The sequence below is a fragment of the Stegastes partitus genome, unplaced genomic scaffold (assembly GCF_000690725.1).
Source record: "Stegastes partitus isolate 25-593 unplaced genomic scaffold, Stegastes_partitus-1.0.2 Scaffold191, whole genome shotgun sequence".
Taxonomy (NCBI): domain Eukaryota; kingdom Metazoa; phylum Chordata; class Actinopteri; family Pomacentridae; genus Stegastes; species Stegastes partitus.
The window spans coordinates 453,541-460,252 of NW_007577922.1; positions in this window are offsets into that span (position 1 = coordinate 453,541).

Here is a 6,712-nt window from a genome sequence, read left to right on the forward strand (position 1 = left end):
GAACACCGGCTGCAAAAGGCAGCAAATACTTTTTTTTGTGTTTTTCTTTTTCTTTTTCTTTTTTTTTTTTTTTTGTGTCCTGACACAGTCGATTTAACACAAACATGATTTAAAAGAAAAGCAGATGAAGTGCTGCACTGTGTTCAACTGCTGATAAACAGCTTTGGTGAATGGTAGCACAACAACAAAGTGGCCAAAGATACTGCTGTTGTTATTCGCGGTTACAATTTGATCGACTTTGAATCTTTCCTCAACATCTTAACAAAAGTGTTTGATATAATCTGGCTTCTGTTAAAACGAGATGACGTGAATGCAGATTTTGAGGCTGTATGTGACTATGTTCACCATCTAAGTTTTGCATGTTTGTGAATTAGCATTAAACACAGGATTGAGCTCAAACTGACGGGAATGTCTTGCAAACCATGTATTACGGTGGCCGACGGGGGCAAATGACGTGCATATACACAAACGAGTTACATATACATGAATGCATACACAGAAACGTGCTGCAAAAACAAAACGCTGCATATCCACTCACACAACAGAAGTGCCCCAGGCCTCAAGGGGCAGTAGTGAGCTTTTCACCTGAGAGGCAGACAGCGGTGAGCGAGACATCACACGTTAGTTGAGGGAAAAACCAACCCAGTCTCACGGCAATTTGTGAAATAGTCACAAAACTTAATGTTGTTATTATTATTATTACTATTATTGTTGTTGTTGTTGTTTCATGCCCAACTTTTTTGTGTTCCTCAGCACGAATTTCAAACCAATATATTTCAAATGGAATTATCTTTTATGGGCTGCAGGGTGTGGCCCTGCGATGAACTGGCGACCTGTCCAGGGTGTCCCCTGCCTTCGCCCTAAGTCGGCTGGGATAGACTCCAGCCCCCCCGCGACCCTAATGAGGATTAAGCGGTGTATAGAAAATGGATGGAGAAAAATGGATGGGCTGCAGGGTGGCGCAGTGGTTAGCACTGTTGCCTCGCAGCAAGAAGGTTGCCGGTTCGGCACCAGAGGCACCGGAATCTTTCTGCGTGGGGTTTGCATGTTCTCCCCGTGCAGCGTGGGTTCTCTCCGGGTTCTCCGGCTTCCTACCACAAGGTCCAAAAACATGTTGAGGTTAATTGGTGATTCTAGATTGTCCTTAGGTGTGAATGTGAGTGTGCTTGGTTGTCTGTCTCTAAGTGTGGCCCTGTGACAGACTGGTGACCTGTCCAGGGTGTCCCCTGCCTTCGCCGTAAGTCGGCTGGGATAGGCTCCAGCCCCCCCGCGACCCTAGTGAGGATTAAGCGGTGTGTAGATAATGGATGGATGGATTATCTTTTGTGTCTGGGAGACGTTTTTTCCCCATTAGACAGCACATGTACTGTGATGTTTTTGTCTTTCTTTCAACAGTCAGGCATTAACCAGTTGTACTGTTATGGCCCATCCACACTGACGAATGTTACTGTTGTCTGAAAGAAGGACACATGCAGGAAGACGGCGACCGGAAGATGTGCTGTGATCGTAGCGAGTGTAAAGTGTAAAAGAGTACATCGTATCGTGGCATTTTTTGTGTTTTTATTACACCGGTAGTGGAAATTTGCGTTCGTTGCTATGGCAACCCTGTTAACGTCCAGGCATAATATACTGTACACACAAAAACATTACAGACCCTGTAGGACGGATCTCGATATACACGATGTATTCTTTTGCCCCCGTCGGCCACTGTAATGTATTGCACAAATTAGGATTCTGACCTGATTTTGGTGCTATAGACAACTTAAGAGATCACCAAATCTATTACAATTAATTCTGAAAAGGAACATTAAGGTGTTCACTAAAGTGATTTCATTCAATTCTGTCAACCTCATGTTTGTCATGGAAGCAAACAAGAGTAGGATTCATCATCTGGGAACCATGAATGTCTGTACGAAATTCCTGAAATTCAAATATATTCCTCTAAATATGTGAACATGCACGTTTTATACATTAAAAAAAATGTTCAGCGCCTAAAATAAGGGCTGATAAAAATGCATCCATCCATCTTCCATCCTCTTTTGTTAAATTTGCGGTGACTCCATGAAGCTCGAACCCAAAATGCAGTGTCTGCCCTTTGTCTGTGTAGTTACTGCACTCCGGCTTTGTATTGCTGCCAGGCTACAGTTACTGCAGTCTGGCTTTGTAATCTGTGTGCTGCGGAGCTCGTCACCTCTCTGATTGCACTCTCTGCCAAAAGGAAGACAGCTAAAGTCAGAGTTCTACTCCAATTGAAAACTAGGTGGGGGGGACAGATGAGGCTTAAAGTACAGCGAGTTCTCGAGTTTTCCCTGTCTCCACATGAAGACTTTTAATGTTGACATTTTGATCATTTAGTTTGTTATTATTGATTAGGTGTAAATAAATCAGTTTAAAAAGTTGTGTTTTTTTTTACAACTGCTAAACTCAGACTAAACAGTGTACCACAGAAGCATCTTATTGCCCATAAACACAAAAAACAAAATAAATTAAAGTTAATTTTCATGGACAAAACTAGTTAAAATGGACAAGAGAGCTGAGACGAGACAGTTTGTTGGTTGATGCTGCAGAAAATGAACCAGAGTCTGCAAGTTTTTAAATATTTTGAGTTCAATCGCAAGCATTTTTTAAAAAAATAAGCAGCCCAAAAAAAAAGAAATCACCTTAAAAAAAAAGCATTAAAATCTTTCTGTTTTTTCTTAGTTAGAGCCAAGTGGCTGACTGACCAACATCCAGATGGACATCCAGAGCTGTGCCATTTCCACAAGGGAAAAAAAAAAGAAAAGAAGATATTTTCATTCAGCAGCAACAGTGCTATGTTTAATTTATACAGGTATGTTTAATATTCATTGTGTCATATCTATACGGCAGAGCAGCTGGACTAAGAATCAGAATTAATTATGAGCGTAATGCAGGTATTCTGATGCATCACATGGAATGGCCACCATGTCACAGCCGACCACTCCTATGAATAATTAATCCCACTCCTCTGGAAAAGCAGAATGCCGAAGTAGCCGAATAAAAAAGAGCAGGAAATTGTATCACAATGTTGTTCATCAAGTCCAAATAAGAATATTTTCTCCGGGAGATCAACCTGCCGCCTTGCAGTCAAAGTGGGAATAATCATTTGTGGTCACACTGCAAGTTAGAAACATTCATTATACAGAGTGATCTGACTGTAGGATGAGATATTATGAGCATCCTGCAACTAATACTGTCAACAAAACTATGAAAGCTGCAACAGATTTCAAACTTTTTTAGGAAGCAGATTATTTTAGAATTTGATCTTGACATCACATTTTGGGTTATATTACCACAGTAGTTATTTTTTTGAATTTATTTATTTTTTTATTATCTTTATTTTATGACTGTTGTTTTTTTATTTTATTATATATATATATATATATATATAGAGAGAGAGAGAGAGAGAGAGATTTTTTTTAAAAATATATTTCTATTTTCTTTATATTTTTTATTCTCTTTGCTGTTTGATCAGATCAAACAAGTTGCTATGAGAGTGTCGGCAAACAAATATATTGCACAGAGCAAAGGAATCAACACAAGCGGAAGGGATGAAGAGAATCACCACATCAAAGCCAGACATTTAAAATAACCACTTCACTAGAAAACTGCTCATTTTAGTGGTGATGATTCATATTTAGTTCAGTTCAATGCAACGTTATTCACATGGCGCCGAATCAGAAGTGGCTCATCTCAGGGCGCTTTGCATAATAAGGTCAGGACAACATTATAGGGAGAAGCCCAGCAGTTCCCCCATGAGCAAGCACTTGGCGACAGTTGGGAGGAAAAACTCCCTTTTAACAGGAAGAAACCTCCAGCAGAACCACACTCAGGGTGTGAGGCCATCTGCCTTGATCGGTTAGCGGAAGGAGGAGGAGGAGGAAGTGGGGGAAACGATGAGCAATGAGGAGCAACCAACAACAAACACTGGGCAGGTTGGTGATGCCGGTAACACTGTAAATCAGAAACATGCAGCTCCAGACCCAGAGACACCCGCAGGAAAGTAGAGGAAGGAGGGAAAAAACCGACAGGAGAGAAGACACAAAGTTAATGATGTGCAATAGAGGCATATAAATGAAAGGAGAGTGAAAGAGGACAGAAGAGGTGCATCATGGGAGTTCTGCAGCAGTCTGGGTCTACAGCAGCGCAACTACAGGACGGGCACCTGAGTCAGCTTTGACTATAGGCTTTATCAAAAAAAATGAAAGTTTCAAGCCTAATCTTGATAACAGAGGGTGTCTGCCTCCTGAACCCCAACTGGTTGCTGGTTCTGTGGCACCAACGTGTGCCAAGACAAGGACGGAGTGACCCGTACAGTTATTGTGGTGGTGAGAGATCATATAATTTTGGCTGCCTTGACAATGGTGATTTTTCACTATTAGGTTCTATTAGCTGTAGTTCAGGACTTTATCAAGGAAATTATCCAGCATAATTTTTCATCACGGCTTGTGAAAAAACGGTGGTGACGTGGTCGCACAGCCAAGCCCAGCAGAGGTTGTTGCAGATTTGAAAGTCTGGAACGCTAAAAAGCATTTCTTTGAAGACAGGACGCATCTTAATTTTTATTTAAAAGTAAACAACACTCAAAAATGCACTTGTTTTGGATCAAAATCTCTTCAGCTTGAGGGGAAAGGCTGACTTTGTTGCTCTTTGCAGCATCAAATCTACAGCACTATGCAACCACCTAATGCATACATACTGTACATGCAAAATTACTTTTCACAAAGTGGTACAGTCATACTGGAGAACTGCCATGTAGGCTTGGCTGAGTAAAGAGGAGCTAAAGTGGCAATGCATGATTCAAAAGTCAGGTTTGAATAGTTTGACCACATTTTAGATTTAGATGAAACTGTGCCATGTCTGAGCTAGACTGAGACGTCTGGTAATGACCTGTGAACATCATCAAACAGCTCAAGATTGTGTACGATCAGAGGGCTGGTCATGTAAGAGTTAAAAATACTTGCTTCAACTTGTGTGACAGAGTCAGTTATATAGCAGCAATATGTATAAAAAGGTACTTAATTAAATAAAATGCCTGTCAGTAGTTATACTCCACTAAAAAAAAAAAGCTGTCTTCCGCCTTCACCTCTTCTCTTCATACTATCAAATTCCATGGAACAAGTGAGCACCATGTTTAACTTATCACATAAATCATATTCCAAAGAGTATTTGTTAACTTAAACTGACTGTGCAGCACGCTAACATATTGCTGCGTCACAGGTTTGTGACTGTAATGGACCAGATGGTTCAGTTATTTACCTTTTTTGGCAGAATAAACAGAGAACACCACCAAAAGTATCCTGATCCAAGCCCTTCCTTCACAACGCATACAAACACAGCCAGAAAAAATTCTAAATAACTTTGGTTTAAATTTTACATTGAATGATGGCTGATGTTTGCTTGCCTTTCCTGATAGTTCTGTATCACGAAGCACCAAATCGATACGTCTTGGGCACTGATGTGATTACCATTTACATTTCTAAACAGGATAACTCTATTATGACGTGAGTGCAGCATCAGCACAAAGGCTGAAAGCAGAAGGAGACATCCGGCCTCGCTTTCTCCAGAGTCAAAAATACACCTCAACACCTCTGAATCAACATGTTGTCTCTTGTTTGTTTGTTTTTTTAGTTTGTGGAGATTTTTGCAATTTCTTGGCCAACAACAGTTTATTTGATTGTGCAACGTTTCTGTGCAGCTGCTCCACTGGTTACCAAGTGTAAAGGGTTAAGACAATGAGTATATAAGACATAAACATATATCTATATATATATATATGAGTGTAAATGGTTAAAAATGTGTTTTAGAAGTCCACACAAGGAACCTCACTGATGACACGACTGCAGAAAGTCACTTTGCCTGAAATAACCTCATCACATAAACACCCACAAAAACCATAAAGCTTCTAATAATGACATCGGAAGCATATTTCTTTAACTGTGTGTGTATATAAAAGCACTAGATTCCAGGTAAGCAACATGTTCAGTAAAGCACAATAATATAAAAAGTTGCCCGAATCAATACTGCATAACAATTCTGCACAAAAGTAAGTGAGTAAAAAAAAAAAGTCTAAACAGACATTATGCCTCTTAAAAAACAGTGGATTTTTGTGTGCGGTGCAGTTGATGGACACTGTTCTCCCACACAAAGGAAATGAAGGAGCTGCTCACAGCCGAAGACAATGCGAAAACAGACTGTGGGTGGCGGTGAAACACCTCAAAAAACCTGGAAAATTACATTTTAGAGATAACATTTTGAAGTTTCTAAGTTTATTTCTCCAAACTTGCAGTTTGAGTCATGCACAACATCATTTCCTGTCAGCATATAATTGGGTTTTATGTGAATGGTTTTGTGCATGAGCTGCAAGAGCTGCATATTTCGGATGAAGTACAATAAAATTAGGAAGAATGTGGAAAGTTTTGGGAAAAAAAGGGGGGGGATTTCTAACTCATGCGTCAACAGATTTGCCTCTTCACAACCATCCATCCATCCATTATCTATACACCGCTTAATTCTCACTAGGGTCGTGGGGGGGCTGGAGTCTATCCCAGCTGACTCAGAGCGAAGGCAGGGGACACCCTGGACAGGTCGCCAGTCCATCGCAGGGCTACACTTAGAGACAGACAACCAAGCACACTCACATTCACACCTACGGACAATTTAGAATCACCAATTAACCTCAACATGTTTTTGG